The sequence below is a fragment of the Lycorma delicatula genome, chromosome 5, assembly GCF_047948215.1.
Source record: "Lycorma delicatula isolate Av1 chromosome 5, ASM4794821v1, whole genome shotgun sequence".
NCBI lineage: Eukaryota > Metazoa > Arthropoda > Insecta > Hemiptera > Fulgoridae > Lycorma > Lycorma delicatula.
The window spans coordinates 31,789,185-31,808,085 of NC_134459.1; the positions used below are offsets into that span (position 1 = coordinate 31,789,185).

Sequence of the window (18,901 nt, forward strand, 5' to 3'; positions counted from 1 at the left end):
AAAGTACTGAGAAAAGTTAATAGTTTCCAACTGAATTTCCTCATCATTGAGGCTTGCAATCATTGTTGGAGCCCTATCAATTTGGTAGATCGTTTAGTTTTAAACTGACTGCGGCTTCCCGTACTGTTATGGGTACAATAGAGAATATTGAAAATCCCAATATTGAAAATCATCTGAATTGTGACATACATCTCTGTAAGTCCTGCACCGTTAAGTTGTAGATATCTTCCAATGCGGTCTCTTGTTCTAGTGCTATTTCCTTCTTTCTTGTCACTGAAGTATAAAATGTGGTTGTAGTTTCTGTGATCAAAGAATGCAGACTGGGGTTTTGTTTTGTATCTGTCTGTCATTAAATATGTTATGAGTGTTTTGTATGTGAACCTCCACGATGGAGGTACATTGTCCGTCTGTAGTACTTGTATCGCTTCTGTCCTGGACTTGTTTATGGCAAATATCAGTTCCTTCTCGTTCTGAGTTGTGTAACAATTTACTTCTGATTTGCTGTGACCCAGTTGGATCCATGTCAGAGATGGCCTGTAGATCTGATCTGTAATCATTAATATACTTGACCAAATTGTTTTTCTGATCTTATGACTGGACATATCATCAGTACCAAGAGAATAACTCTCCCATTCTCTCCCACCAAGAGTTGGAAAATGGAGTCAAGATGTCTCAGCTGATCCGGAGTGAACCGGTGGGAGTGTGTGCTTTTTATCATTTCTTTTGTGTCATTTAGTTGGTGTTCTGTTAGTGTTATTTTGTTCTTTCTCAGTATCAGTTGTGTCACATGATGTTTTGGTGCAATGTGAATTGTTGTCCCATATTTGTTCGTTATTTGGGGGGTATTGTATCTTCTCTGTCATCTGGTTTGGCCATTCCCATGCTCTTGTTAGTTGTGTCAGTCTGTCTATTTTTGTTATTAAATTGTTCCACAGTACCTGTACATTCAATGATTTGCTGTTCTTTTTCTTTGAGGTCTTTCTTGTGTTCACTGTAGAGTTTGATTTCATAGTAGCTGTGTGGGTTGTTTTTGATAAAGTTGACAAAGTATTGTTTTCTTTTGCTGTCTTCTAGTGGTTAAACCAGCCTAGACACTGTTGATCCTTGTTGCAACAATAGACACAGTTGGACTCAAGTTCATTATGTTCACAATCATTTTGAATCAGACAGCCAATCACTTCTACATTGATCATGTTGTGGTTTAAACTGATGTTGAATCCGTTTACTTGCTGTATTTATGCTGCTGGAGTTATGTATAAGGAAAATAACACGTGGTACATACGACCCTTTCTTTTCCTGTTTAGTCTTCAGTAATTACCATTCAGATAATACTTCAGAGGATGAATGAGGATGATATGTATGAGTGTAAATGAAGAGTAGTCCTGTACAATCTCAGTTCGACCATTCCTGAGATGTGACGTTAATTGAAACCCACCCAACCACCAAAGAAATCTGGTATCCATGATCTAGTATTCAAAGTATATACGTCCCATAATTGCCTTCTTAATCTCCATATCCAATATCCAAATTAAAGTTCCTTATTGTTAATAATCCCTAACTATAATTAATTACTGAAATCTATATTATCCTCTATAAACCTATTCCATTCTTTCCCTTCTTTATAACTGTATTAAGTGTCTAATAGATACATGAAGTAGGGTTCTGATAAAGCGGGTATCAGTGCTGATTTTCTGTAATTATTTAAACTTATTATAAAACTTTTTTATGTTGTATAGTTTTTGAGTTAAGAAAATTTATTAGTTTTTATTATATGCATTTAGATGTAAAAGTTAATTTATTTAATATTTTGTTTACATAAATAACTGTTTACATTATGTTTATTGTTTCTAAATAATGAGTTGATGTCATCAGTGCATCTTTACTTTTCCTAATGAATAATTCACTATAGGAAGCTCTAAGGCTTGTGCATAATACTTTATGAAATGTAAAATAATTTTCTTCTGTAATGATGTTTAAAATGTATATTATTTCCAGAACCCTTTTGATTCTTTGCTGTGTTTAAGCTTGTGTTAAAAATTGTGAAAGCATTTTTGATATTATAGTTCTTATGTAGATGTTTGTTACATATCACACTAATGTTAAGTCATAAGTATTTTAATATGGTTTATCTTGTTAAATTATTTATATTTTTAAATAAAGTCGGCGCTGTTTTTGTAAAATATATTAGAAGTATTAAAAGTATTTGCTGATAATATAATTAATCTGTCTGGAAAATTTTTGGAAGTGATGAAGTATATCACTACTGAAGTACTTCCCATAAGGAAACACAAGCTTATTTATGTATTTCTGGAAAATCCTGTAAGCTTTTAGTCAAATAAACAAAAGTAACACAGCAGTTAAAACTAACATTGATAAATAAATAACAATTCTTGTATATTTCATGATTATAATCACAAAATTAATATTTCAGAACTTATACAAGATCCAATAAAAAAATTTCAGATACAATTAAAGACATGATATACAAACCCAACCAACATTCCTATTCACCCTATCGTCAATTAGTAAAATTCTCTTGATGAAAAAGTCATCAGAAATCATTAAATATAATACTATCACATGTAAAACAGCCCTGACCTTGAAAACAAAACCATAAGAATATATTTCAGAACTAAAAATTACTTTTATTAATGAACAAAATTACTTTACATATCAAAACAAATATTACATACAATATGATAGATATGTTATTCACAAATCCAATGGAAAGTGGTTCACAAGTTTAAAAAATACTTGAATATTATGTAGCCTTCTGAACAAACTACAATAAATGATTACAAACAGAAAACACTCATGTTCTTCACTGGTCAAACAGAATAGTGCTTCAACAAATATTCAATATTGTACAGCAGCATCAAGTAAACATTTGCCAGTCAACTCAAAGACGCAAATCACAAATCCACTAACATTGACAACAATTTTGTTATTATTACATTCACAAAAAGGACTACATTTTTATACATTTAAACATTATGAAACATATCAACAAACACACAATTATGCTGAAATAAATGACTACAATTCAAATGTTTATAACTAATGATACTTCCAGTTCAAATGCTCAACTTATTTTTTAACTACATTCTAAATATGTGTCTGTCTAATTAAAAAATCCTGCCAGCAATAATATCAAGTGACATTTGAGTGAGAGAAGCTAAAAACAGTTCCAAATGTGACAGAAAATGTGAAGATTTAAAAAAATATTATATTATAAAATTTGGTTTGGTTTGTTATCCGTTGCAAAAATTTATATTCTAAAATTATTATTAGCACCAATTCTCATTGACAAAACACATCAAATTTATACATGCTTCATTAATAAGTGACAAAAGCTAGATTAATGATTTGTTTTAGAGTTTTTTTTCTTAATTAATAATATTAATAATAAAAACAATTAGAACATTAATAAAGAAAAAAGTATTTAATTTTTACTCAATTTTTCATATGTCAACTTTAAGACCTTGAAGTTCATATATTTTATAATAAAAAAATGTTCCTTACAGAACTTTTATCCTCACTTTGTTTAGTTTTTGAGAAAAGTTTTAAGGGGATTTTTATACAAAAGGTTCAGGATTACTTTAATAAAGAAGTAAAGAAAGGTTGAATAAATGTTCAGTGCAGTCATAGAATTTTTTTATGAGTTAGAATACTGGAAAGAATGACACAGATTATTGTGAAATTTTTAGTAGAGGCAGAAGATACAAATGGATAAATGTAAAGACCTGTTACAGGGCTATTTCCATTTATCTTTTACTTCATGTTGTGTAATATGTTACGTGTAAACAGTAAATGATAGTCATGATCAGATATAAATAAAATATCACTACCAAAATGACAGATGTTCTCAAGAATATCAAGCACCCCATTTCAGGCTTACTAAGAAAAATAATGAATGAAGTGACTTCCCATTGCCTACTTCACTGAGCTGAATGTACATCATCAGCTGAATGTCACTGTACATCAATGGTCTAAACTCAGAGAAATGCAGATGATGTTCAGGCTCCAAGCACACCTTCACTTATCATAAAGACTATTTAATGCTCACTTTTAGGGGTATGAAAATGTCATAGTAAGAAGAATAACTCTGACTGTTCCTGCTGTACCTTAGGTGTATAACATATGTCACAGCTAAAATAAAAACTGGTAAAAGCAATATAAAGAAACAAATTAACATCACTTGATTTGTAAAACAGTGCATCACACATTGTTTCAACTCAGTAAAAGATATTTGCAACATACAACACATCAAAATAATTATAATGATTCTGATAGTAATTAACACAGTGAAAAACAAGAAGATATTTCTAGAATATTACTGGAATAGATAAAATGCATGATGTTGCGTCTAATTAGGTAACTTATTAATACAGTACATGATTGTTGTACAAAATTTATTTAATGCTGTTCAGCTTCTTTTATTCATTTATAGAAAAAAATTTGATTGTACCAGCATTTCATCAAACTTTACTTTACTTCTTTAATACAAAAATAATAACATTTGAATAGTTTTATTCAAGCTTAAAGAATGCCTAGAAATTTTAGTTTATTTTCTGTGGTATAAAAGAACATATAAAAAAATATAGCTTCTTGCAACGAATGTGATCTGTAACAAAATGTTAGATTTAATCCAAGGTGAGAAGGCGTATGCATCTTCTGTTACAAACAAAAATCAAATGGAAATTTTAGTTAACAGTTAGCTTATTTGTGACAAAAGTGCAGCAAATAATTTTTTCAATATTTCTTGTGATGTAAACTCATTTTTTAATCTGATAACCAACTTTGAAGACAACCAACTATTTTTCATTCTATACCTGAAGCCAATCAAAGCTCTTATTTTGAACCAGCTTTTTGGGAAAAAAAGGTCTTGTCTGCGATCATAATATCTTAAAACCAAAACATCTCTAAAAGTTTTTTGAAATAAAGCCTAAGAGTATGAAGAGTTCTGGAATATGACTTTAAGATATCTTAGAATCTGTGTTAATAAATATATCATGAAGAAATTTCTAAACTGCAAATTCTATCTGAGGGATCATAACAAAGCTGTATTATACCATTCATTATCATGGATGTATTGAATCCCCTTGATTGAAAAAAAACAACAATATGCATTGTATATATAAATGTATATAATATATAATGAATATATGATGATAAATTATGAAACAGACATGATAAAACATACAACGTTGAAAATGGATATGATACTGCTTTAACAAAAAAAACAACTATCAAAACAAAATAACTACCTTAAAACAATACATAATAAACCACTAAAGAGTGAAAAAATATACATGAAGTATTTATACACTAATAATATTGTTGAAAACATTACTAAAACTATAACAGATATCAGCACAAGTGTAAGTTAATATGCAAACATCGTTATTTTAGTATTTTAATTTTTAATATGCAATAACAAAATTTTTTCAATAATGACTGAGGATGCAAGATCCCGCAGAAGTACTTTCATGAAAAATTAAGGTAAGATTTGTCACATGTCAATATTCTATACTAGATGGTTTATTTAATAGACTTTAAATATATATTTAATATAGAATTGGATGAAACATTGTTTCTCTTCTTTTATTATGTTGCTTGGCTTAATACATCTGTATTACAAAAATATTATGATTTTGTAATATAATATTGTTAATACTTAAAGTAATAGTAATAATTTTGTGTTTTTTATGGTTGATGCATACTTTTATTTTTGAAAACTCATGTTACTCAAACTTGCAAATTGTTTTTTGTAAAGTAAATTTAAAAGTACAGTTCATATATAATCACAATTACCTTATAATTATGATGATATCTAACTACATCTTAACTAATTTAAAAATTGCATTTATCAAAAAGTGATTGTTGGTTTAATAATGTTTATTTCTCTGGATTACTATTATTTTTTTTAGAAGTTAATATGTTTATAATATTGATACAGTTATTTCATTCATCTTATCATTTACATTAAAATAAATGTTTAGTGCACGCCTGAGATAAGAATAGTGGTGTAACCAGAAGTGCACAAGAGTAGCACAGTGGGTTAAGGTGGTTTTGCATCTTATAAGTGTAGAATACTGGGGGGAAATACAGATGAATAATAAAAATAGGAATAGTTGCTGGAGGAACCAGAATATGGTAGAGCAGAAGAGAAATTTATCCTTAAATAGGATGGGTAAAAGACCTGGATGATAGAAAAGAATTTGATAGAAAAAAAAGAAGACAGTAGCTAGAGAAAAAAGGGATATGTTGGATGCAGTAAATAAGTTGTTAGATACTTTTGTACAGCAATGTGTAGTGGAAACACTTGATTGCTCTTTATTGACCAATAAATAGTTATTTTATTCTGATTGATATACAATAATTCATTATATATATTATATCAGGAAATGAGTAAATGTGCTGTCACATGGATAAAAAAGCAAAAAGCTGAATCCATCAATTGTAAAATTGGTAATAGTAGGGAATAGAAAAAAACACCTAAGCAGATATTACTTTTTCTATTTACTGAAGGCGAGTAGGACTAAAAATTGACATTACTTTAATATTACCAATTTTATTAGCTAATAATTTTCAATTGAATAAATTTAAATGTTTAAATATTGAATATTAAATATTTGTAAACTATTATTTATAAATATATTTGGTTATTCAATGCAACAAATTTAGATACATTACTGTTTTTAAAATCTGAATCTATATTTTATGAAAGAAATAAAATAATATTCACTTGTGAGTTTGTGTGATTACAGTTATTTTAAAAAGGTAGGTTAGGTAGTTTTATTAACTTTCTAATTAAATATCAAGTGTCAGAAGTTAATTCAATTGATGTATTGGGTTTTGGCTTCTGTTTTTAATCTTTTCTGAAATAAATTTGTTAGTGGTATTATTTAGTTATAACAAGTAACATGAAAGTGAATTGTAGTTCATGATTTACTTTTTATGTAATTTTGATATTTTAATGATTTTGAAAAAAGCAACTTTTGACCATTTTGACAATGAGATACCAGAGGTACACCTAAATTTGAAGACCATATAAGTAACTAAAAAATGAATCAAACAGAACATGACAATTTTGTTGAAAAAACCAATGACAGTGAGCCTGAAAATTGAATGGCTAAGACTAGACAAATTTGTGACCAGTCCAGGTGTTCCAACAAGTTATTCAAATTATAATGCTTTGTTGACGAAAAACTAAAACCACCATATAAGATGAATAAAGTTTAAGAATCATTTAAATTACTATTAAACGATGATATTCAGGAAAAACAGTGCAATGTAATAAAAATTCTTTAAGAAAAGGGAAAAAGCATCTAATAAAACAGATAATATGCTTTTGCATGTCATACCCACAGGTATAGGCAACTTGTATAAAAGTACCATAAGGAAGAAAAGGTTTATTGAATTCTTATGCATTATTACATTTGACAATATGGAAAATTGTCAAAATAGAAAAAAAAATAATAAATTTGCTCCATTGTGAAAAGTATTTAGTATTAAACTCCTAGAATAAATAATTTAGATGAATTATCTCCTTATTTCAAGGTCTTCTTCAAACTGCTCATGAAAATAAAAACAGGAAAGTGCAGCATAATCATCTGAATTTTTCATGAAAATAATGTTTAAAATATATACATAGAACATGAAGATATACTCCCAAAATATTAAAAATAAAGGATAAAATATGTCGCACTCCAAAAAAATTGTTGAAGAATTGATAGAAACTGTTAAATAATCCACGACAAAATTTTACAACAGACCATTATTATAACTTTTATTTCACTGAAGTACTGCATAATCACTGAGATGAGAGTGGAGGGACCAGTTCCTGTCAGTCTAAGGAAATATATCTAAGGAAAATTGAAATGTAATAAAAATACTTAAGTTAATTCGTATTTATAGAACCAACTTCAAATTTCCAAGTCACATTAACATCTATATATGAAAAGATAACTAAAAAATAATCTTTATGTGAAAAAATATTTGTGTACAAATGAATAGATAAAGATTCTCAAACAATGAAAAAATATATCTGAATGAATAAAATTTATTTTAAAATAATGTTTTAACAAAGTGTAATGAGCAGAAGATCAAATTACGTACAACTAAATTATATACTAGTTACTAGATTATATATATAACTAACTATATGTGGTAATGTTGACTCATCTGGTTTTTTCATACTCTGTTGTTATTTGTTAAACCTTTTAACTATCTACACCTGGAATTTTCATTAGTGAATTGGAATAAAATTTAAAAAAAATTGATGATGATTCTATCTGAAAAAACAAAAGAATAGTCTGATAAAATCTTGAAAGCCGTTCTACAAATAGTACTCTTTTGAAACCACGTTTGCAATAATACAGGTACTAGGGAAAAATTTAAATCAATGAAAAAAAGCAATATTGTTGAGATCAAAAGGAAAACGCTGCTGCCACATGAGTAGTACAAAAAAAAGCTGGGCTGATTAATCTAAGAAAAATTAAATAGTGAGTCAATTTATTCAAAATATACAAAGCTTAACATAAATACTGTGGTCTTGTAAGGATTATAATTCATGTGATACTTCAAATCTTCAATAATAATTAGGTGTAATCAACTGTATTCCTAATAATATTCATTAGTTTTTTTTAGATTAGTCTAAGTTTGCAGATAAATCTAGTTTTGTTTTAATAAATCTCTGTTATTTTTAAAATATAATAAAAAAATATAGATCTCAAGATATGACAATTTAATTTCTGCAGTGCACCTTCAAAATATATGTTTTGGCACAGAAAATTAGTGGCCACTGTGCCTTCAGAAAACTTCTTATGCAATTATATATTACATTAGATGGTGTTCCACTTGCGGAAAAGAGACCTGTAACTCTTTTCAGGAGAACTATTTGATTCCTTATCACATTATACTGGATATTAGCAAAATTAGAAAATCTTTGTCTTTAAGTGCAGTTTTTGATTTTTGAAACAGCTGGAAAACACAAAAGGCTATAGCAAGTGAATAAGGAGGATGACCTAACTTGGTAATTGATTGTTTAGATAGAAACTTTCTCATGATGAACACATGATGGCTTGGCACATTAAACAAAAAAGGCAATGTAAGGCTTTTAATATATCCATCATATTTTGTTTCAGAGCATGTAAAAAAATAAGTTTACTACAGAATGAAAACTACAATAGGTTTATTCAATTCAAATATTAGTGCAAATAATATGAGACACACTTCAAAGAAATCACTATTGAACTCATCTGTACTGTAGTAATATATTGATCAAATTTACAAAAATATGTTTTATGTATAGAAATTGTTTATTCCTTTCATTAGTAATGGTTAATTGTTATATTATGTTCTTCCTTCAAGGTAGATGAGTAATTATAAGACCCTTGAAATGATCATTTAGGCTAAATAAAAGTATGTGTAGAATTTGCAAAGCTTTAATCACAGCAATGTTTATTTGTAGTGTATATTTAAAATTATCTTTTTGGTTCTAAATCTCGCCAAATGTAAGGTGTATTCTATCACTTGATGCCTGTGTGTGTAAAAGAAATTACTGTTGAAACTCATCACAAACTTATTCCTCTTGATGGCAAAGACATTATAAACAATAAAATAGTTTTGTAACCTTTAAATCACTGAGAAATGTTCTTGATGAAAGGGTGTAGAAGATTCATTTGTCACTGCCACAGATGAAATCATTTATTTGAACAAAAAAATTCCATTAATTTGTTCAAAAAATTGTTCAAAGTCTATCAATGACAGAAATTCTACGTTTCTTGAAAATAGCCCAAAATTATAAATTTCTTGAACATTCTCAAAAAGTATCAAGAACTATTGAAAAAAATTATAAATGATTTTAAAAAACTGATTGCCTGTCCTGCACGGATTCTCATACACTAAAGGGATCAAGTATTATATACTTAAGCAATATTCAATGCAGTTAATTTTTATTTCCTGAAATACAACTTTAATTTAGTGTTTATTATTTTTGTTTTTCTGTATTTTCAACAACACACTAACACCCAATTGTAATCAGCTTATCTTTTATTCATTATATAAATTTTGTAGCATATGAAAAATCTAAGTTTCACTGGGATTTAACCAGAATCTTTCAGACAAAAGGCAGGAATAATGTATTTTCCCATATAGGCCAGCACAGTTTTTCTATTTTCATAATATTTGTAATTCAATTTCCCTAATTACTTATTTATTTTTACTAAAAATAATAACAACAATAATAGTGTAAATATTACAAAATTATAACCTATAGCTTATTAATTTTAAATTATAAATAACACTAGTCAACTCAAAATTTGTATCTAACACGTTACACAACTTTTCTCACTGTTATTTGGGTACTGATTTCAAATATGCTGTTGAAATTGGGGTAACTACATAAAGTGTACATTTGTAAAACATTTTTACAATAAACTCATTTTGATCAATTACTGGTTACAATTAAGAATAGTTTCTATATTTTTACTTTTAAACAATACTGATGCATGCTAAATAAAGTAAAAACAAAATAAATATATATATTCACTGTATCATGAGAAGCAAACACGTACAAACATGTTTGTATGATGATGTTATACAGACATCTGTTGTTGCCTACTACAGAGCTTAAAATCTTAGTCTAGCTTCAATCATCTATACTGTGTGGCGAGTTTCACAGAGTTATTAGTGTTTTGCTATATTTTCATCAATTTTTATAATACAAAAGTTGTATGTTTTGCTAAAACATGTTTTTATTTGCTAAAACATGGCTTCTGCAAATGTTTGTGGATGTTCAAATCATCCAGACAATTTTTATTATGTCTGTGGTAAATTTATGCCTAAATCTCAAAGAAAGACTATTTCTGAATTGATAAAAACAACTTATAAATTTTATTTTGATCGTGCAATCAGGAATCAAGATAAAATCTGGGGGCCTCATGTTTTTTGCATATCGTGCTGAGTAACTTTAACTGAATGGTTGAAGGGAAAATGCCGAGCCATGCGGTTTGCTGCATCAATGGTTTGACGTGAATCTAAGGACCACTTCACATACTGCTACTTTTGTATGACAAATATATTTGGATTTTCATTCAAAAATAGAATGTTCATAAAATATGCAGATGTATTCACAGCTCTAAAGCCAGTACCACATGGAGAGGAGTTACCTGTACCTGTACCACCATCTAATCCGACATTGCTAGAAAAACAATCTGAAAATGAAGCAGATGATGTAGAGGATGTTGAAGAATTTCTTCCTTTATCCGATCAGAAATCTCTTCATTTAATTCAGCAATATGCACTTAATGATTTATTTTGTGATTTAAAGTTATCAAAAGCAGCAAGCTGAACTTTTGGGGTCTATACTGCTACAGTGGAATCTTTTAGTGGAGAAAACAAAATATTACTAAGTTTAGAACACAAAATAAAACTCTTTCAAATTATTTTACTGTGAAAAATTCATTGTGCGTTTGTACTGATGTTGATGGCCTGATGAAAGAGTTTGGAATTCATCATATTCCTGAAAAATGAAGTCTTTTATTGACTCTTCTAAAGTTAGCATGAAAGCATTTTTATTGCCTAATGGTAACAAACAGCCATCCATTCCATTAGTTCATGCAGTAGATATGAAAGAAACGTATGAAACTATGGCATCAGTATTAGAAGCAATAAAATACAAAGAGAATATGTGGCAAGTTTGCAGTGATCTGAAAGTTGTAGCATTACTTCTTGTGGTTTACAAGGTGGGTTTACAAAATATTGTAGTTATCTTTGTCTTTGGGATAGTTGTGGTATAAGAAGTCATTACCAAGTAAAGAAATGGCCACTGCAGCTAAACTTTGTGGCTGGTGAAAAAAATTTAAAGCATTTATCATTAATTGAGAGGGCTAAAATCATACTGCTGCCACTTTATATAAAACTCTGATTCATAAAAAAATTTTTAGAGGCACTAAGAAAAGATGGACCAGGATTTAATTGTGTTAAAATAAATTTACCTAAATTGAGTGCTGGTAAGCTCAAGGAAGTTATATTTAATAGTCTGCAAATCAAAAAACTGCTTCAGGACTCAAAATTTGATGATAAAGTTAGTGAATGTGAACTAGCTGCATGGAAGTCTTCAGAGATGTTGTTAGTGGTTTTCTAGGCAACAAAAAAGATGAAAACTATGTTTTTGTTTGGTTAATAAGCTGTTAGAAATCTACAAATGTTTAGGATGTAGGATATCATTAAAAATTCATTTCCTACCTCCCACCAAGACATTTTTTCCCGAAAATTTAGGCTCTGCCAGCAATGACAAGGAAAGTGTTTTCATCAGGATATTCTGACCATGGGGCATCAGTACCAAGAGAGTTGGGAACCTAGAATGATGGTTGACTTCTGTTGGTTTTTGTTTAAAGGAACTGATCAAACATTGTAGAAGCAAAAAGGTTTATCAACATATTTAAAAAATTAAAGGTAAGACAATTCCAATGACTTAGACTTTTAAAAACTGTTATTTTAAAATTGTATTTATGTATTGCAATTTATCTCTGTTTGGATAAAAAAAATTTGGTTGATTTAAACAAATTTTAAATGTATAAGAATAGATAAAATTTTTTTTTTAAATATTGATTTCACATTGATTCTGCATTTATTGGCAAACAAATCATATAAAATGTGACATATTACACAAATTCTCATAACAGTTTTGAATTCAGCACCCCAAAATTAATTAAAATCACCATGTATGATTTCAGAACACATGAAAAGAATTTTCTTTTGTTGACTAGTATAAATACTCGTAAATACACTAGTATTTACATATTTATATATACTATATATACTTTGTTGACTAGTATATATATATATATATATATATATATATATATATATATATATATATGTATATATAATTATACTCAATAATGTAAATAAATAAATTACTTCTAAAAACAAAGTACATCTTCTATTAAAATACATTTATGTCATAACTCTAAGTTCATCTGCCTATGACTAACATAAAAGCAAAACCACATTCATGGACAATTCAAATACTGTACTCCATTATTGCATAACCATTTCATCATATCTATTCTTCAGAAATTTCAAGATGAGATTAAAAAAGTTATTTAATACATTGCATATCTGTACCCCAAATGTGGTTTATATTTTCTAGCTATAGTAAACTATGTAGAATATGCTTACCACAGCACAAACATTTTAAACAAAATTCTGAAATATATTTTTATATTTTTCTTGTACAACAAGCGATCACACCTTGATAATATGCATAGACTTACCACTGGATTGAGGAATCACATCAGGATTTCGCTCATCTTCAACAGACGGAGTAACTGTTAGTAGTTGGGCCATTGATTTATCAAGTTCATTATCTGCATTCTGGAGGGGAGAGGAAGCTCTATGTCTTCTTTTACATCTAATCATAGCACCAATTGTAGATCCAAGAACTATGCTTACTATTGTTACAGCACAAAGAATAGATTCCACCAAATGATAAGAACTGTCTATACCAATCATGAACAGAAATTATAGAATTACAATCTCAAATTAATTTTTACAACTAATATTATTTACTTAAAAAAAAAAAAAAACATATACCTCTTAAGTATTATTATTTATGTGAAGAAGAAACCTGCCTAAAAATATTTTCTTCAGAAATGATTATACTATATTGGTGGCCATATTTGAAAATAGATGATCATAATCTTCTTTAGAAAATATATAAATTACAATTTAAAATTTTTCTAACTAGAAAAGCTACAAGTGTAATGATGTGTTTTTTAAATCTATTAAATAAATTTGGTTCAATTCGCCATAAAAAATTAATAATTTTGCTCTCTAAGAGGTACAAAACCTTGTTGTTTGTGATGAAGCTTGTGTGCTCAATTAATTCTGTAAGCTATTTCCCATGTAGCTTAAGAACTGGCAGAGACTCAAGCTGGAGAGGGAGAAATTTAGACGCCAGATTAAGAAGCCCTTTGCAGGAGCATTTGTTTCCTATGTCAGGTTCAGCTTCAGAGCAGCATCTGTATATTATTTTAAGGGTAGCTACAAACAGCATTTGTCCTCATGTTAGGGATGGCCGATGTGTGTAACCAGATGACACCAGAATACCACTCCTCGGTGTTTCTCCAAGTAGTCACCATGGTATAGTAATGTTCTACAAATAAAATCTCTTTCCATCCAGATCTCCAGGAGAAAAAAACATGAGGTGTTTTGAGCAATCAGCTGCTAAAAAAGTGTCATCAAAAGATGGAAAAACATATAAACCAGTACATGGAATGCTAGGACCCTTCTGCAAGCAGGAGACCAGAAGATACCAAAAGTGGTAGTAGAGATAGTAAAGTTGCATCAAGAATTGAAGGGAAGAAATGCAAAACAGTAGATCAAACAATTGGGTTCATTAATAAAAGAAGATAACAGAAACCATAGGCTACCCGAGAGATAATTAAAAAAAGGAGGCATAAAGAAGTACAAGGGCAGGAAGGTTGAAGAAGGTAAGAGGCTGTACAGAAAACTGAATAATAGTTTAAGAAAAGTAACACAAAAAAACAAAGGAGATATGGCTTGGAGGTGAATGCTCAGACATAGAAAACTTATTAATACAAATATTGTGTAAAATTAACATAAGTTGATTAAAATAGAGGAATGTAATGTGTAAAAAATATAAACAAAAACATGGAAGATAAATGAAAAAAAGAGTAATAACCTATGGAACTTAAAGTAGAAATGACTAAGTGCTATACTTAGAGGAAAGATGCTTAGAGGTGGAAGGAATACATGGAGAAACAATACCAACCTAACAGAAAGCTAAGTGATCTCAAAATGCTAAATAGAAGCAATACTCCTAAAATCAAATGTTATACAAGCAAAAAATAAGTGAACGATGGAAAAGCCAAAGAATCTTGTTTAAAAGAGGATTATGGAAAAGGGAAGTAAAAATTGTTGTAAGAATAATAGGAATTTGAATGTTGTGATATGAGATGAAAGAAAAGACCAAGTACAGGAAAGTATGGACTGTGCGTACATATTGAAAAAAGAAAGAGCCTAATTGAGTTTTGTAAGGAAAAGAAAATTTCCATAACAAATACTTTGAAGATATGGTAAACACAGAAGATATAAAAAATGTTGAACTTATGAAAAATATGATAAAAGAAGTTAAATATTTTGAAGATGTGATAAAAGAATGCTCTAGAAGAGGATGAAGAGATGAGCATGAAAAAAGAAAATAAACTGTGTATGGTTTGCAGATGATATGGTGTTTTTAAGAGAGAAGTGCAAATAAATGTTAAGAAAACAAAAATAATCGGACAGTAATAAGCTAATGAATATCAACTCAAAAGAAGGAAAAATTGAAAATTTAAAGAAAAAACGATACAGCTAGTTTAGTATAATGTTAACAAAACATTGTAATATGAAATGAAATAAAAATTAATTATCAAAATTAGAATGACTAAGAAACAACTTAAAAGCAAGAACCTCTCTACCTTTTTAGCTGTTCTCTTTACCTGTTCTACTATTATATAATAAGATGAAATTAGATTTGAAAAAGCATTTGTGAAGTGTTATGTTTGAAATGTATTTCAGTTTGGATATGAAAAATGGATCCTAAAAAAACCAGAAAAGGAAAGGTTGGAGGTGTATGAAATTTGGGCATGGAGGAGATTTGAGAAGATTAAATAGACAGACAAAATGAAAAATAAAGAAGCATAATGAATAAGAATACAAACTTAATCAAAACAATTCTGAATAGGAAAGTTAGCTGGCTGGACCACAAAATGAGAAGGAAGAACTGATTAAAACAGTAGTTAAAGGATGATCAGCAGAAGGCAACAAGAAGAAAGAAATGGAAAAGATTAAAAGTGATAAATTATCAAAAAGGAAATAGGAGTATAAAATTTCCAATGTCAACTGTCATAGACACAAAACATTGATGATAAAATTATATATTGGACTATACAATAAGAAATTCGTTACACTAGTTACTTGTAATCAGTTAGGAGACTACATGTATTTACATAATACGAAGGCAGTTCAGAAAGTAACTCCCACAGCTATATATAAAAAACTTGCATAGATAAAAATACTTTACTATAACTTAAAACTATAGCTTTTAACCATTTTTCAACATGTTGCCATTTAAATTGAAGCATTTGTCGTAATGTTTCACTAATTTACAAAAAATACCTTCTTCATAAAATTCAGCCATGTGGGTACCTTGACAACCCTTCACAGCATTTTGAAGTTTGTTGTTGTCATTGAAAAGCTACAAAACAAGCAGCTACTTCAGCAGTCTACTGTGAAACTTTGAAGAAACTTAGGTGAACCACTCAGAACAAATGTTGTGGTATGCTATCATGTGGTGTTGTTTTTTACATGACAACACTCAACCTCATAATACTCGAAGAACTTAAGAACTTCTGAATCATTTCCAATGGGAGACTTTTTATCATCCTCTTACAGCCTGGACTTGGTGCCAAGTGATTTTCATCTCTTCACTCACATGAAGAAATGGCTTGTGTCACAGCAATTTGATGACGATGTAGACGTTCAAAATTCCTTGCAATATTGGCTAGGTACACAGGTGGCTGAATTTTATGAAGATAGTATTTGTGAATTAGTGAAACACTATGACAAATGCTTGAATCTATATTTTTATCTATGCACGTTCTTTATTTATAGCCCAAGGAGGTTACTTTTCAAACCGCTCTCGTAAATACTTGATAAATTTTAGGGGTAAAGTTACATATACAATACAGGTAAAATTTAATAGGTGACCTTTATTAGTTCTCTGATGCTGGTGAGATGAATGACCCAATGTTGACACAGTAAGTATAGCGGTATCAGCACTACGACCTTTACCATTGCTGCTATATATAATTACTGTGTATAAAACTCCTGGTTCTAGCCCTCTAACTGGAAACTCAGGAGCTACATGGCTACTCATATTTGATACTAGGCGCCCTTCTTTCTTTACTTCAGCAACAAATTCTTGAGGGAGCCCACCATCAAATCCTCAAGAACAGCTCACATGTATCCAACTATGACTACGATTTGATGTTGTACAATTATACGGAGCATCAGGTTTACCTTCAGATAAAAGAAAAGAATAAATAATATAGATGTAGTATTAGTATATTATAAATAGAATATATAAATTACATTGAATTTTATTATACTACTTTAATCTGAGAAAAAACATTAATTACTAACAAAAAAAATTTTTACCCTCAATGATTTAACTGCACCATGAAAATAGAATTATGGCCTTAAAATATTGAAAAAAAAGTCAGTTAGGAGTTTCAATGCATATTTGTTAAAAAATTTAATGTCAGAAACCCAAAATTCTGTGAAAATAAAAGTGGGTGACATACTCAGATTCAACCAACCAGAAAGTAAAAATCTTTATTATTTGAATCTTTCTATGATTAAATATTAGAAATTTCTGATATGACAGCTAAGATTTGACTAAAATTTAGATTCTTAATGTGTGTTATTGTGCTAGCTTTTTTTCAGCTCTTATAAAAAAACTAAATGAATCCTGATGGTTTTCTTTCTGATTAAATCTTTCAATCTACTGAAAAAATGACCCTGAGAAAATATTCTTTCTTGATGGTAAACCTTTCTTTTTAATTTGTATAGCTTTAATTATTTTTTTAAACATATTTTTGATTTTAATTTTTCAAATTTTTGTTGCAGTTATGAAATAATGAGAATGTTTTATAAATTAATTAATTATAAGGAAGACGATTTTGATGCATTTTATAAACTGATTTTGATTAAAAAAATTCTTACCAGTACAAAGATAATGGAAAGTTGACAAATTAATAAAAAAAATAAGAATTAGTTATTTAAGCTAAGAAAAATAACAAAAATTAAATTTCTTCTTTAATGTTTAATGTACCTGAGGTTAGTTTCATATACTATGTGTTTCTTATACTTCCAGGCAAGAATCTTCTCATCTCCTCATAAATAGCTAAATAAATTAGTACTTGAGAAAATTATGAATCCAAAGAATAATATTAGCTCAAAAGAAAATCATTTACAATTTTGGAAAAATAACCCACTTGGAATATCATCTCTGATTCAACCCATTATACCTTAACTCTAAAATTTCTGGATTAAATACTATGATTTATTTATCAAGAGTTTGATATTATTTACCAGCTGGTACAATGTGAAAAATACATGGAGCAATTTGCGATCCTAATTCATTTCTGGCCCAACAAAGAAGTGTACCATAATCTGCTTCTGATGCTGGCCTATAAGTAGCTATACTCTTTCCACCACCAGCTTCAAAACTTTCCATAGGTTGTGTCATAGTACTTGTATTATTAAAACTCCAACGAAACCATGCAGCTGGAGGATTAGCATCAACACCACATGCCACAGTCACTTCTTCACCTCTTGCAGCACCATATACTTTTTGTTGACTAACTTTACATTGAGGCTCATCTAAACAGAATAAGTAAAAGAAAATTTAATTGATTAATGTATTTGTTATACAACCTCAGACATAAATTACTGAAGTATTTTACAGGTTTCAGGATGAAATAAATGAAGTTAAAATTAATGAGGTGAAAACCAAGTTAAAACTCTGAAGTTAAGTTATAAACAATGTTGTACATTAAAATGACATTTCAATTAATTAACTTTATAAGAAACTTCATTTCAATTTTAGTTCAGATTTTAACACAGTTTCTAACATTAATATTAGGCAACACACGCACTATAACTTTCTGAAAATACAAATAAATAAAATTATCTATTTTTCTTCCTTTTTTATTGTTTTAAAAAATTTTTTTTTTAACTCATGAGTGCTTTTGTAGCAGTCGTTGTTTCATTAGATAATTACATTTTTATTAAACTATATACCATTGGTAGTGAAAATATA

The 18,901-nt window shown here is 28.9% G+C and overlaps 1 pseudogene; it reads right to left on the reverse strand.

Annotated features, from left to right (window-relative positions):
- The window catches only part of LOC142324790 (protein turtle homolog B-like), a 436,696-nt pseudogene that overhangs the window by 12,154 nt on the left and 405,641 nt on the right, over positions 1 to 18,901 (reverse strand).